The 14,707-nt window shown below is 44.1% G+C and overlaps 1 non-coding gene across 1 annotated transcript; it reads left to right on the forward strand.

The window, feature by feature from the left end:
* Nucleotides 1–663: 663 nt before the first annotated feature.
* On the forward strand, nt 664–738 carry Trnal-caa (transfer RNA leucine (anticodon CAA)). Its single transcript has one exon. It is a non-coding gene; the product is annotated as a tRNA-Leu (tRNA).
* Nucleotides 739–14,707: the final 13,969 nt, after the last annotated feature.

Below are 14,707 nucleotides of genomic sequence, written 5' to 3' on the forward strand. Positions count from 1 at the left end.
CACGGAAAACCTAAATCAGGATAGCCGGAGACGGAATTGAACTGTCGTCCTCCCGAATGCGAGTCCAGCTTGCTGACATGAAGGTCCCACCGGCAGCAATATGTTGCTACACTCTACAAACACACATAACCTCAAAACTCATGCAACTAGTGTCGCCATGTTGGAACATGCCAAAAGTGTTCAGTTTAACCAACGAGCTGCGCAAATGCGCGGCGCTCATGCACAGTGGCCGGTAGCACAGTCGCCTGCAACCTAGAGTCATTTTGTAAACTAGCTTAAGGCTCTGAGTCAGACCAGCTGTGGCTCCATTCCCGTCATAAGAAAAGTGTATAAATCGATGGCTGAGGCTTTCACATTGCGCTTATGGGGCCCGACGGTGCCAATTTGTACTTGGTTCAAATGGCTCAAATGGCTCTGAGAACCATGGGACTTGAATGAGATTTTCACTCTGCAGCGGAGGGTACGCTGATATGAAACTTCCTGGCAGATTAAAACTGTGTGCCGGACAGAGACTCGAACTCGGGACCTTTGCCTTTCGCGGGCAAGTGCTCTACCAACTGAGCAACCCTAGCACGACTCACGCCAGGAGAGCTTCTGATAAGTTTCGAAGGTAGGAGACGAGGTACTGGCAGAAGTAAAGCTGTGAGGACGGGGCGTGAGTCGTGCTTGGATAGCTCAGTTGGTAGAGCACTTGCCCGCAAAAGGCAAAGGTCCCGAGTTCGAGTCTCGGTCCGGCACACAGTTTTAATCTGCCAGGGAGTTTCACATCAGCGTACACTCCGCTTCAGAGTGAAAATCTCATTCTGGAAACATCCCCCAGGCTGTGGCTAAGCCATGTCTCCGCAATATCCTTTCTGTCAGGAGTGCTAGTTGTGCAAGATTCGGAGGAGAGCTTCTGTTCAGTTTGGAAGGTAGGAGACGAGGTACGGGCAGAAGTAAAGCTGTGAGGACGGGGCGTGAGTCGTGCTTGGGTAGCTCAGTTGGTAGAGCACTTCCCCGCGAAAGGCAAAGGTCCCGAGTTCGAGTCTCGGTCCGGCACACAGTTTTATTCTGCCAGGAAGTAACTATGGAACTTAACTTCTGAGGTCATCAGTCCCCTAGAACTTAGAACTACTTAAACCTAACTAACCTAAGGACTTCACGCACATCCATGCCCGAGGCAGGATTCGAACCTGCGACCGTAGCGGTCGCGCGGTTCCAGACTGTAGCGCCTAGAACCCCTCGGCCACCTTGGTCGGTCGAATTTGCAGTTGAATCCCAGCTTCAGAATGCTACCATGAAAACATGAACGGAAAATGTGCCTCTTCAATAAGAAAATACATACTCTGAAACAACGTTTTATGAGCAATTCGCATAGATTTCTCTTTCTTTCTTTTTCACAAAGTGGTGCCACGGTACAGCGGCACTACCTAAGAAGCCACCCCTATTGAATCTAATACATATGTATGTGACCTACTTCCAAGAGCGGAACAAGACCAGTGAACGTGTGCTACACCTTATGACCAATAATTGCGCTTGTGTTTGTTCACATCAGGTTTATTCTTATGATGAATGGAGTATAGTACGAAATTTCTAAGTAAATTTGTAATCATCATATTCTTCCATATAATTTGTGTTTCTTCTCCTTCTTAATTCTAACAATCAATTTTGTCATCACTAATTGTGTAACTATTCTTGCTATTGTCAAAATTTATTCCCTGGTTCTCTTCCCCAACGCTGTTAGAATCACCAATTCAGTTTTCCTGTGTTTATTCTCGTTTAGGAGTTATTATGTATTCCTTTTTCCACGCTATTCCGAGAATAGAACTTATGCGGCTGCTACCTGAGGACTATACAACTGGCCTTTAGTAGTGTAGCGCTCAGTCAAAAAATTTTCTGCCAAAATTTCATCTTCTTGGATATATCGAGAAGATAATATGTAATCTTTCTTACCTGTTATTCCTTTTAGTCGTTTATTTCCACTCTGGTAGTCTGACTCTATGGATTTTGGTAACAATTTAACAGCGCTGGTCATTCGCACACCCAATCAATCACATAAATAAACAGCGATTGGAGTTCGCCTGTTCGGGTTTCTTCAGCTCAGGTCATATAGCCCCATCCCCTTTTGTCGGAGGGAAAGCTTTTTATTTTTAGTTGTGACAGGAATTCCACTGACAGACACATCACGTACACTATGTACACATTCAAAAATCAATTTATGATTCATTCAGAAATCAACTTAGAATATGTTCAAAAACCAACTGAGATGTGTTTCAAAATCATACGATTAATCAACAGACGGACATGCGCCGGATGGTAGGCGCTTAGTGAAACAAGATTTTTTACTTCAGGATTTTGCGCCCCCTGATTTAGCTGTCTGGGACAGATAACCCTGTTTCCCCCTACTCTAGATACGGGCCTGAGTTCCAATAACATAGATGACAAATATAATATTTCCTTAACACATTACTCATTTTCTTTGAAAGTTACGTCCCATTAGTACATTCTAAACGGGGTACTAGCAGTAAAAGGCTGCTTGGGCTGTTGATTAGTGGGATAAGGATATCATGTAGAACAAAATGGGAATTGCATAAAATGTTAGAAGTAGTCACAATCAAGCTACAGTAGCCCATTACAATCAGTATTGTAAATTGCTTAAATTGGTATTAGGAAGGCAAAGACTATGTGGTACGCAAATAGAACAGCTAATTCAGAGGATAAAATTTTTAAACGTATGATTAGTTGCGAAGAAAATGTCTGGTCAGTAGCACAAGGTCGACAATATGAAGTCAGTTCGTAATAAAAATATTTCTGTTACTGATAGGTCAGATAGATGTACAGTATTTAACAATCACTTTCTGAGCATTTCTGGCTAATAAAATAAAAACTTAGTTTCTGCAGGGAATCATAATACTCTTTTGGAAAATGTTTTCCGAGACTTATGTCTGAAAGACTCCTCTGTGAGGGGAAACTGAGTCAATAATTAAATCACGGAAGACTAAGGAATTTCATGGCTATGATGGAGTGCCTAGCAGAATATTAAAGTACTGTGCTGCACATGTTGGTCCTGTACATAGCCATATTTGTAATTTTTCCTTTAAGAAGGGTCACTTTCCTAAACGATTAAAGTACTCAGTAGTAAAGCCACTTTGTAAAAAGGGAGAAAGGGATAATGTAGACAATTTTGCTGGAAGATTTAGTTTACAATTAATTGGCAGCCGATGAGTAGGCAATCTGAGCCAGTTTATAAGGAATTGTGCAACACATGTGCTGGACAGCCAACACCTACTATATCATTCTCTGTGTTCTGTTGCAGTTTATAGAACAAATTGCTTTTCCTTTCCTCTGCTTACCACCAAAATTGGTGTTAGTGTTGAGTGCAGAAACTGCAATGACCTTTCCCTCAAGACCATATTTTTTTTTAAACATCCAGCACATAATTCTTAAGTAAATCTGAAGTTCCTCCAGCTAAATTAACCAATTTGAGCACTTTCACTGTAATGCCATTTTCAGGGTAAAAATACCTGATTAGGAGAGGAACCAACCTCAGATCCAGATGATTCGATGTATCAATCATTAAACAAATGAATCGAGTATTTTTCAGTTCATTTAAAACTTGCTGAGCTGCATACGGTTTAAAAACATTTGAAATAATAATGTTGTGTGACTAGGGCCTCCCGTCGGGTAAACCATTCGCTGTGCGCAAGTCTTTCGATTTGACGCCACTTCGGCGCCTTGCTCGTCGGTAGGGATGAGATGATGATGATTAGGACAACACAACACCCAGTCACTGAGCGGAGAAAATCTCCGACCCAGCCGGGAATCGAACCCGGGCCCTTAGGATTAACATTCCGTCGCGCTGACCCCCAGCTGCCGGGGGCGGACCCAGTTTTTTAACAACTGCTGTAGTACAGTCCATTGACTTAGAGCTATGGTTATGCATTGCACTGTGGTATGCAAACATAGCTTCTTGTGCTGCCAACTGCCTATCCATTTCTGTTACTGATTTTAAGTTTACATAGTAGTCACTCACGCATTTAGTTTCTCTTTTCGTTTGATCACTCATGCGATGTTTCTTCGTCATAATGTGATTCACAATGTCAGACCTTCCACCATGACCAATAGCAAATTTTGATCTGCACAGCGTACATTCTACAATTTATCCACTACCAGCGATAAAAGGAAACTCGCTTTTTAGTTGCTGTTAAAATTACACTCTCGTTTTGGCATAATGAAACAGTGATTGCACAGTGCAAAACATTAACAGTGTGGTGACGAAAGCCAGAGAGCATGTATCAGTGATGTAGAGTATCTCTGGACCGAAAGGACGGATTCAGTGTATCGATTTAGAAGGGAAGAATCTTCGTTGTTATTCGTAACCTATAATGCGTTTAAAATTACTTGCGATTTTTGGCAGTTCGGTACATGTTAATAGCAAATCAAACTATCAATAGCGTAAAATACTCTAGCCAAGCGGAATCATAAAAAAATTGGACTTTTGAGCGTCCCCAAAAACACTTTCGGGACAGCGGAATATTTTGGTGAAAAACGGGACTGTACCAGGAAAAAACGGGACGAATGGACACCCTGAGGTAGAAATAGTGATAGAGGGAGATTTCGTGCTTCAGCAACCAAACACTGGATTGCAAATGGAATATTAAACTTCCCCTTGCTTCGAGATTACCAGATGATAAAAATGAATATAATTTCCCTTACTACTTTGTAGGAAATGAAGCATTTCCATTATCGTGCTACTTGATGCTAACATATCCACAAAGAACTTTCGATAATGTGAACAGAATATATTATCAAAGACGAAGCAGAGTAAGAAAATCTGTCGAATGCGCATTTGGAATGCTTACACTGAAGTTACAAGTCCTGGGCAGTCCTATTCGTTCTCGAAACACAGGAAGAGTGGTGACATAGTAAAATCCATGTGCATATCACATAATTTCATTCGAAAACATGAAGGTATCGAATACAGGTGTGGTGAACAATAGTGCAACAACTTCAAAATGCCAACAGTCAGAATCCAGCCAAAGATCCTCAACCTACCGCTTATGAAGTAAGGAATTATTCAGCCAATTACCTTCTGACACTTCGTGCTTCCCTCCCACGGTTGTGGAAGTACTGAATTAACAATAATCAGGATCTACTGTAACTCTCTTCATAAAATTTTTATGTGTAACTTGTATTTCTGTAAAACTTGTAAATAAATTTCCATACATTTTATTTATGTATTAATATGTCATTAAAATGTTTTAATTATGTATTTATTAATTCATTTTATAGTGGGTATTTATAAATCACTGATTAGTTTTTCAATAAAATTGATCTTAAAGCATAGTAAGTAAGGCATATTAATTTTATAGTAAAAATTTTAATTACCAATAATGAATTTACCTGATAATCAAATTGTTTAGCTACTTCGTGCCATGTTCTCTCTGTCACCTCCTTCCTTGAATACCATTTCAATTTGTAATTTCATCGTTCTGGATATTTCTCCACTTCTCCCATGAAAATTTCAAATTAAACATTTGTTTTGCACATTGTGCAACCCAGTGGTATGAATGCAACTGTGAGACTGGGAGACTAAGCGACAAGCATGTCAGGTCACATAGTGTCCAAAATGTGGTGACTCTGGAATAGCACTAATTAAGTATCCCAATGTGAACTACCCTACCTAATTATGCATACCAAGTCTCTTGGTTGCAGAGTATCTCAGTCGCTCAGAGACTTACTTTAACAACAGACAGCAAAAGGTCATTATCCACAGTGCTGATAATGCCTATGATGTGAGGTCTCAGTAAGGCATGGTCAAACGGGGGGGGGGGGGGTCCCAGGGTTCAGTGCTGGGCCCACTCTTGTTCCTTATTTATATAAATGATATACTCTCTAGTATTACAGGTAATTCTAAAATATTTTTGTTTGCTGATGACACTAGCTTTTTAGTAAAGAATGTTGTGTGCAACATTGGCTCCATTTCAAACAGTGCAGTTCAAGACATAAGTTCATAGCTTGTAGAAAATAAATTAACGTTACATTATAGTAAGACTCAGTTTTTACAGTTTCCAACACACAATTGAACAAAACTCGACGTATTAATTTCACAGAATAGGTATACAATTAGTGAAACTGAACAGTTCGAATTTCTAGGTATGCAGATAGATAGTTGTCAATGCACGTTAGGACTTATTGCTGCCATTTTTACTATTTGAACGGTATCTGAAGTAAGTGATAATTCGACACGAAAAGTAGTAACTCTTCCCATTTTTGGCTTAGAAATGGGCGGTTCGGAGAATAAGTGGTGAAAGTTCGTGAACCTCTTGTCGACCCCTGTTCATTAGTCTGGGTATTCTTACATTGGCCCCTCAATGCATTATGTGATCAAAAGTATCATCCCCAACAACATACGCTTTTCATATTATGTGCATTCCCAAGAATTGGGCAAAAATCCAATCTGCATTTGAATTGTACTTCCTTGACTCTTGTGCAGAAAGGTGGGCAGTATACTGCTGCACACAGTTTCAGTAAGCTGCACAACAATTCAAAGATCTTAGCAGTAATTCAAGTGCCTTCAAATCGAAGCTCAAGAGTTTCCTCGTGGGTCACCCCTATTCTGTCATGGCGTTCCTTGAGAAATTAAGCTGATTTCTGTGTTATATTGTTGATTGTCTTTTTTGCGTTCATAAACATTTATTACTTTTATGTTGTAATTTCATGTGCTGACACATTGCATAACCTTGCAAATTAGCAATTTTACGTGTGTAAAATAAAAATAAAAAATAAAACCGGTACTGCAGCACTCACAATTCTGAGAAGAGAACGCTATCATCCAAGCCTCCACAAAGGCAGAGTGGTAGTGGGTGGAGCTCTAAATCTTTGCAAAATAGTGGCTCAAGATGTTGGAGATAGCATTTGGGTTCACAATAACATCATCTGCTATGGGCAGGCCAGAAATTGGGAAGTGGGCCTTGGTCTCAGAGAGCTATTGGAAGTTAGCCCACACAATGCAAGGTTAAAGAACTAGCAAATGAATTCCAGCTACCCCGAAGAATCCAGCGACACTGCACACGCAAGTGTTTGTATCGAATACATTTCGCCATCGTAGGGTGACAGTTCAAATTGCGGATAGCACATCTCCACACATGAATTGCGTCGCAGTACACATCAATCCACCAAGGAACTGGACGATAAAGATGCAGTGCGAGGAATGGAATGTTCTGCAGTGGTAAGCATAACATTGGTAAGGTATTCTACCTGGTTATCACAACTGCGGAAAAGTTGTTCATTGAAGGTCGCCAGGGAGGAGCAAAGCCTCCAGTAGGCCTTAGAAAGCTGCCATTTGGGTTTGCACATAGGTGGGGTATGAGTCAGCAAATGAATGTAAAATGGTCACTCGAGTACGTGTCAGAGAGAACGGACCACTCGAGATGATGGGCAAGCTGGACAATGCCAAATAAGAGGCACAAATGGGAATGGGTATGTGTGGGGTCTGAAAGGAATGTGGCTGGTCCAGTGTTAATGCAGATGAGGTTTAGTTGATTGAGAAAGTCAATCAAGAGGGCACGTCTCTGTCAGGGTCTAGGAGAACCCCGAAGGGGTTGTTGTATATTAAAGTCGCCACATAGAAAAGAGCAACAAGCTGGAGAAATTTTGCCCTGGTAACACCAAAGGATTAAGGGATGTAAACGGTACAAAGGGAAAAGTTGAAGTGAGGAAAGAAAATGCGGATTGCATGAGCTTGCAACCAGTTGTTCAGGGAGATGGTTTGACTATGAACATCATCTCAGATAAGCAGCATGACTCTCCCAAGAGATATAAAGCGCACCTTGGGGGGGGGGGGGGGAAGAGAAGATCGAAGCAGACCGGAAAGAAATGCGAGAGGTAAAAGCAGTTGTCAGGACACAATTTGTTCCCTGGAGGCAGAGAACAAGTGGACACTTCGATTCCCAGAGCAGCTTTAATTCCTGGAGGGGGGGGGGGGGGGGAGGGGAAGTCGAAGCAGACCGGAAAAGAAATGCGAGAGTTAAAAGCAGTTGCCAGGACACAATTTGTTCCCTGGAGGCAGAGAACAAGTGTACACTTCAATTCCATGAGCATCTGTAATTCCTCCTTGTTGGATGTAAGGCTGAGAACGTTCCATTGGAGGAGAGTCATGACAAGGAAAAGGCAGGGGGAAAATGAAAGAGTGTCACCTCAGCAGCTGTTGAGTGCCAGTCTTAAAAGACTCTCTGTTTGAGGGTACAGAGGCTGGACGATGCTGCTCCATAAGATCTACAGAGGCATCAGTATTCTCCATTGGTCAGTCTGTGGAATCCACTGCAGAAAAACCGTTGGCAGTGGGCAACAACGACATGGAGATTGGCCGGATGAGGGTATCAAGTGGCAACACCATTGAAGAGAATCGCCGAATCGGCGAAGGAGAAGATCGTTTGCCCCTGTTTCATTTCTTGGAGGCTTTTCTGGTGGCAGATGACGATTCAGATGTTTATTGGCTGGAGGGATGTAAAAAGTCTTTTGAAAAGTATTGCTTCTGTGCTTTCCGCCCTGCCAGTTGTGTACAGGTTGTTTCAAAAATGACCAGTATATTTGAAACGGCAATAAAAACTAAACGAGCAGCGATAGAAATACACCGTTTGTTGCAATATACTTGGGACAACAGTACATTTTCAGGCGGACAAACTTTCGAAATTACAGTAGTTACAATTTTCAACAACAGATAGCGCTGCAAGTGATGTGAAAGATATAGAAGACAACGCAGTCTGTGGGTGCGCCATTCTGTACGTCGTCTTTCTGCTGTAAGCGTGTGTTGTTCACAACGTGCAAGTGTGCTGTGGACAACATGGTTTATTCCTTAGAACAGAGGATTTTTCTGGTGTTGGAATTCCACCGCCTAGAACACAGTGTTGTTGCAACAAGACGAAGTTTTCAATGGAGGTTTAATGTAACCAAAGGACCGAAAAGCGATACAATAAAGGATCTGTTTGAAAAATTTCAACGGACTGGGAACGTGATGAATGAACGTGCTGGAAAGGTAGGGCGACAGCGTACGGCAACCACAGAGGGCAATGCGCAGCTAGTGCAGCAGGTGATCCAACAGCGGCCTCGGGTTTCAGTTCGCCGTGTTGCAGCTGCGGTTCAAATGACGCCAACGTCCACGTATCGTCTCATCCACCAGAGTTTTCACCTCTATCCATACAAAATTCAAATGCGGCAACCCCTCGGCGCCGCTACCATTGCTGCACGAGAGACATTCGCTAACGATATAGTGCACAGGATTGATGACGGCGATATGCATGTGGGCAGCATTTGGTTTACTGACGAAGCTTATTTTTACCTGGACGGCTTCGTCAATAAACAGAACTGGCGCATATGGGGAATCGAAAAGCCCCATGTTGCGGTCCCATCGTCCCTGCATCCTCTAAAAGTACTGGTCTGGGCCGCCATTTCTTCAAAAGGAATCATTGGCCCATTTTTCAGATCTGAAACGATTACTGCATCACGCTATCTGGACATTCTTTGTGAACTTGTGGCGGTACAAACTGCCTTAGACGACACTGCGAACACCTCGTGGTTTATGCAAGATGGTGCCCGGCCACATCGCACGGCCGACGTCTTTAATTTCCTGAATGAATGTTTCGATGATCGTGTGATTGCTTTAGGCTATCCGAAACATACAGGAGGCGGCGTGGATTGGCTTCCCTATTCGCCAGACATGAACCCCTGTGACTTCTTTCTGTGGGGACACTTGAAAGACCAGGTGTACCGCCAGAATCCAGAAACAATTGAACAGCTGAAGCAGTACATCTCATCTGCATGTGAAGCCATTCCGCCAGACACGTTGTCAAAGGTTTCGTGTAATTTCATTCAGAGACTACGTCATATTATTGCTACGCATGGTGGATATGTGGAAAATATCGTACTATAGTGTTTCCCAGACCACAGCGCCATCTGTTGTTGACAATTGTAACTACTGTAATTTCGAAAGTTTGTCTGCCTGAAAATGTACTGTTGTCCCAAGCATATTGCAACAAACGGTGTATTTCTATCGCTGCTCGTTTAGTTTGTATTGCCGTTTCAAATATACCGGTCATTTTTGAAACACCCTGTAGCAGGTGTTTTCACTGTGTGAGGCGAAAATTTAGTGGCTTGTTGCACAGCTGAAGGAGAAGGAGTTGGGGATGCTATCATGACACTTAGCGATTTTGCAACCGCCGTGCCGAATTAGAGGTCGCCCACTGCTTGAATACTGCTCAGCAGGGTGGGATCCGTACCAGATAGGGTTGATAGAAGAGATAGAGAAGAGAGCAGCACGCTTCGTTACAGGATCATTTAGTAATAGCGAAAGCATTACAGAGATGATAGATAAACTTCAGTGGAAGACTCTGCAGGAGAGACGCTCAGTAGCTCAGTACGGGCTTTTGTTAAAGTTTCGAGAACATACCTTCACCGAAGAGTCAAGCAGTATATTGCTCCCTCCTACGTATATCTCGCGAAAAGAACATGAGAATAAAATCAGAGAGATTAGAGCCCACACAGAAGCATACCGACAATCCTTCTTTCCACAAACAGTACGAGACTGGGATAGAAGGGAGAACCGATAGAGGTACTCAGGGTACCCTCCGCCACACACCGTCAGGTGGCTTGCGGAGTATGGATGTAGATGTAGATGTCTGCATGGCCATTTCCTTTGTGGGGCGAAATGTTGCAAGAATGGTACTGTAAGTGCTGGATGGCAAAGTGCATGGCTTCCGACTAGCCAACAACTTGTGTGCACCATGGTAATCACTTTTTCCTTCACCAGGATCTGCTAGACAGCCCACTCATCGAGATGCACAGGTCAATCTGGTGAGGAGGCTGCATCGTCAGACCATCAAATAGCCTAGTGTAAATAATACCACACAAAGAATTTAGTGTTCTCAGCATGAACAGGATAGCTGTGGAGAACCGAAGCAGCAAGCAGTAGTTGTGCTTGAGAATCACAAGTAGTCTGCAAAAGCAAAGTGCCATTGTGCAGATGAGAGCACGATTTCACAGGGCCAGTAATTGCATCAGCATATTTCTGAATAATAAACACATTAACTGTAGCAAAGGACTGACCATCTTCAGTATGTGAAACCATGAGGAACCGAGGTTCAGCTTGGAGGGTTTTTGAATCATTAGCTTCATTCCATTTACGTTTAGCAGACATCAATTGAGAAGATGCTTGGCTCATTGTGAGAAAATCCCTCATGATTACCAGCATCTCTGATAGCGCACTCCTTCAAACTGCCCCCCCAGAGGTGCTGACCCACATTAGGTGATTATTCACCCCTCCCAAACACCTAAGAGAGCGACCAGTTGGCAATTTGGGAAGGTAACAGGCAGTCACCCCTCCCAGGGCCTTGCCTGTACTAGTGGGTACATGCGAACCCTACCTGTCAACCTGAGGCTGGGAATTACACATTACCCAGTCACTTGTTATGCATCAGACGTGTGGCCCGGCCTTCACAGAGCGTACAGGGAGGAAGAAGAAAAAGAGGAACCTCAAATGCTGACGCGGAGGAAGAATAGGAGAAGGGGAATGAAGAAAGAAAAAATGATGTAAGGACTGTTCTGATGTCAGGCTACTGAAAATACAGAACACATTCCCAAAAATATCCTAGACGTATTCCAGAAGTGAGGGGGAAAAGAATAGCAAAAGGATAGTTGTGCAGCATGGAAGGGAAGATGCTGCAAAGGCTGGGGCCCCATGGTAGCCAAGCACAGACTCGCCAAAAAGTGCTGAGCCCCTGGGAGGGGTAGGGGCGAGGTAGTGCTTTGGATTGGCATACAGGTGGCTCTGATATCAATGACATTTTTTTTTGTTGTGTTGGTGCATGCTACAGAACAACATTTCAGTTTCAACTAGATCTGTCGGATAGTCTGTAGTGAACATGTCTGTGTGTCATTCAAATAGATAAACAAGTAATATGTCACAATAAAATTATTTAGATTATGTCTACTAATAAATTCATTCAAAAATGGTGAACATGTGTGGGCCTGAGAATGTAAAACTCGACTCTACTAAAATTTCTTGTAGAAATTAGGGGGAAGTATCAAGTTAGCCTACCATTAATGTAATTAATGTGAAAGCTCTGTGGTCTTCAATATCTGAGCTTTGATTTAATGACACCTGAATGAGATTTTCACTCTGCAGCGGAGTGTGCGCTGATATTAAACTTCCTGGCAGATTAAAACTGTGTGGCCGACCGAGACTCGAACTCGGGACCTTTGCCTTTCGCTTAGCCACCGAGACTCGAGACTCGAACTTAACTTAATCTGCCAGGAAGTTTCATATCAGCGCACACTCCGATGCAGAGTGAAAATCTCATTCTGGAAACATCCCCCAGGCTGTGGCTAAGCCATGTCTCCACAGTATCCTTTCTTTCAGGAGTGCTAGTTCTGGATGTTTCGCAGAAGAGCTTCTGTAAAGTTTGGAAGGTAGGAGACGGATACTGGCTGAAGTAAAGCTGCGAGTACCGCCCGTGAGTCGTGCTTCGGTAGCTCAGTTGGTAGAGCACTTGCCCGTGAAAGGCAAAGGTCCCGAGTTCGAGTCTCGGTCGGCCACACAGTTTTAATCTGCCAGGAAGTTTCATACCAGCGCACACTCCGCTGCAGAGTGAAAATCTCATTCTGGAAACATCCCCCAGGCTGTGGCTAAGCCATGTCTCCACAGTATCCTTCCTTTCAGGAGTGCTAGTTCTGGATGTTTCGCAGAAGAGCTTCTGTAAAGTTTGGAAGGTAGGAGACGGATACTGGCAGAAGTAAAGCTGTGAGTACCGTCCGTGAGTCGTGCTTCGGTAGCTCAGTTGGTAGAGCACTTGCCCGCGAAAGGCAAAGGTCCCGAGTTCGAGTCTCGGTCGGCCACACAGTTTTAATCTGCCAGGAAGTTTCATATCAGCGCACACTCCGCTGCAGAGTGAAAATCTCATTCTGGAAACATCCCCCAGGCTGTGGCTAAGCCATGTCTCCACAGTATTCTTTCTTTCAGGAGTGCTAGTTCTGCATGTTTCGCAGAAGAGCTTCTGTAAAGTTTGGAAGGTAGGAGACGGATACTGGCAGAAGTAAAGCTGTGAGTACCGGCCGTGAGTCGTGTTTCGGTAGCTCAGTTGGTAGAGCACTTGCCCGCGAAAGGCAAAGGTCCCGAGTTCGAGTCTCGATCGGCCACACAGTTTTAATCTGCCAGGAAGTTTCACATCAGCGCACACTCCGCTGCAGAGTGAAAATCTCATTCTGGAAACATCCCCCAGGCTGTGGCTAAGTCATGTCTCCACAGTATCCTTTCTTTCAGGAGTGCTAGTTCTGCATGTTTCACAGAAGAGCTTCTGTAAAGTTTGGAAGGTAGGAGACGGATACTGGCGGAAGTAAAGCTGAGAGTACCGGCCGTGAGTCATGCTTCGGTAACTCAGTTGGTAGAGCACTTGCCCGCGAAAGGCAAAGGTCCCGAGTTCGAGTCTCGGTCGGCCACACAGTTTTAATCTGCCAGGAAGTTTCATATCAGCGCACACTCCGCTGCAGAGTGAAAATCTCATTCTGGAAACATCCCCCAGGCTGTGGCTAAGTCATGTCTCCACAGTATTCTTTCTTTCAGAAGTGCTAGTTCTGCATGTTTCGCAGAAGAGCTTCTGTAAAGTTTGGAAGGTAGGAGACGGATACTGGCAGAAGTAAAGCTTTGAGAACCGGCCGTGAGTCGTGCTTCGGTAGCTCAGTTGGTAGAGCACTTGCCCGCGAAAGGCAAAGGTCCCGAGTTCGAGTCTCGGTCGGCCACACAGTTTTAATCTGCCAGGAAGTTTCATATCAGCGCACACTCCGCTGCAGAGTGAAAATCTCATTCTGGAAACATCCCCCAGGCTGTGGCTAAGCCATGTCTCCACAGTATCCTTTCTTTCAGGAGTGCTAGTTCTGGATGTTTCGCAGAAGAGCTTCTGTAAAGTTTGAAAGGTAGGAGACGGATACTGGCAGAAGTAAATCTGTGAGTACCGGCCGTGAGTCGTGCTTCGGTAGCTCAGTTGGTAGAGCACTTGCCCGCGAAAGGCAAAGGTCCCGAGTTCGAGTCTCGGTCGGCCACACAGTTTTAATCTGCCAGGAAGTTTCATATCAGCGCACACTCCACTGCAGAGTGAAAATCTCATTCTGGAAACATCCCCCAGGCTGTGGCTAAGCCATGTCTCCACAGTATCCTTTCTTTCAGGAGTGCTAGTTCTGGATGTTTCGCAGAAGAGCTTCTGTAAAGTTTGAAAGGTAGGAGACGGATACTGGCAGAAGTAAATCTGTGAGTACCGGCCGTGAGTCGTGCTTCGGTAGCTCAGTTGGTAGAGCACTTGCCCGCGAAAGGCAAAGGTCCCAAGTTCGAGTCTCGGTCGGCCACACAGTTTTAATCTGCTAGGAAGTTTCATATCAGCGCACACTCCGCTGCAGAGTGAAAATCTCATTCTGGAAACATCCCCCAGGCTGTGGCTAAGCCATGTCTCCACAGTATTCTTTCTTTCAGGAGTGCTAGTTCTGCATGTTTAGCAGAAGAGCTTCTGTAAAGTTTGGAAGGTAGGAGACGGATACTGGCGGAAGTAAAGCTGTGAGTACCGGCCGTGAGTCGTGCTTCGGTAGCTCAGTTGGTAGAGCACTTGCCCGCGAAAGGCAAAGATCCCGAGTTCGAGTCTCGGTCGGCCACACAGTTTTAATCTGCCAGGAAGTTTCATATCAGCGC

Source organism: Schistocerca gregaria, chromosome 1 (genome assembly GCF_023897955.1).
Source record: "Schistocerca gregaria isolate iqSchGreg1 chromosome 1, iqSchGreg1.2, whole genome shotgun sequence".
In the NCBI taxonomy this organism is placed as follows: domain Eukaryota; kingdom Metazoa; phylum Arthropoda; class Insecta; order Orthoptera; family Acrididae; genus Schistocerca; species Schistocerca gregaria.